The sequence below is a fragment of the Hipposideros armiger genome, unplaced genomic scaffold, assembly GCF_001890085.2.
Source record: "Hipposideros armiger isolate ML-2016 unplaced genomic scaffold, ASM189008v1 scaffold_120, whole genome shotgun sequence".
Classification (NCBI taxonomy): Eukaryota; Metazoa; Chordata; class Mammalia; order Chiroptera; family Hipposideridae; genus Hipposideros; species Hipposideros armiger.
The window spans coordinates 3,729,458-3,730,851 of record NW_017731470.1 but is presented as its reverse complement, the minus strand read 5'-3'; positions in this window follow the sequence as shown (position 1 = coordinate 3,730,851).

Below are 1,394 nucleotides of genomic sequence, written 5' to 3'. Positions count from 1 at the left end.
GGCAGTCAAGTTGATGCTACTAGCCTCAGCGGAGATTTATGCTACAGAAACGGTCTGAGTTTTGTTCTCGGAAAGCCTGGATTCCTTAAGCAGATTAAAGTAAGGGTCAGTCACGGTGGGGTAAGGAGAGAGGTGAGTGTTTGGACAGGAAAGACGTAGAAGCAGCAGTGGGAAGCTGGAGATAGTCCTGGGTAGGGAATAGAGTGGAGGGTCCCATTGCTGGTGGAGATACGTGCCTCACCTTCTGGCAGTGCTTAGAAAGATAGCGAAACTCTGAAGAATGGCTGCCTAGTGGATCTAGAAGGCTGGGTCCCAGGACGTGGGGCCCCATAGGCTACCTGACAATAGATAGCAGAGCCATCCCTATTCAAGGACCAAAATGCCATGGACAGTGAGGATCTCAGTAGCAGCCATGAGGTTCATTCCCATTTACAGGCACCATTTTAGCTTTTTGAGGACCCAGAGTCCCAAAATGATTGAAATAGAAACTTCTCCCAAATTGAAGAGATTTGATTTGATTTAGAGACATGTGATTGTTCCTCCCTACCTCAGTTCCTTCCAGTGTAGTAGTAATTTGAGCTAGAACACTCTTGCGGTCTACTCTGTTCCCCTTCCCTTCCTGGCCCCATCTCCACCACTCCCCCCCCCACCCTCCACACACAGTCATGCATAGATACACCTATACCATTTTTGCTTGTGGATGATGGAGATTTTTAATTTTCAATAAAAGGGAATAGTCACCCATAACTTCTCAATATGAAAACCATAAAGATTTATCTTCACTTAAATATGCAAGTAGAAATGGCAAATAATCTGCAAATTCATTACCTTTTGAAGAATTTCCTGGAAAATTTGAGCTGAAATTAAGTGAAACTTTTGCCAAAAGGAACATATGAATTTTGTTTTATTGAGCTATTAAGCTAATATATTCTCGTCTTTAAAGTTTCTGCTGTGGTATGTTTGATTCAAAGCAATCTTCCAATTGCTTTACCATTAGCTGGAAGCAAAGGAAAATGAAAAGCATGACAAGGCATAAAATTGGCCTTAGCAATATCTAAGCTTGCTTCAGCCGTGACCATTATCCTCAATGCTCTTACAGTCTGAACAAAACAGCCATAAAATCGGGTTATTGTTTTTAATTTTACAACCCATGATTTATTTTGTTTAACTTTAGTGACAGCCTGCGATCCCAGTAAGTGTCTTCAGTTCGGAAATGCAAGCAGGAAATCAAGGCCCAGAAGTCATTAGTTGTAGCATGTAGTCATCTCATTTATCTTCCTGTATAACTACCAGAGTGTGATCCATGTGATTCCTATTATATAAACTAACACTGGAAATTTTAAAATAAGAATAGCTCATAGAATGAAACAGATTTTACACAGTCAGCTTCAACT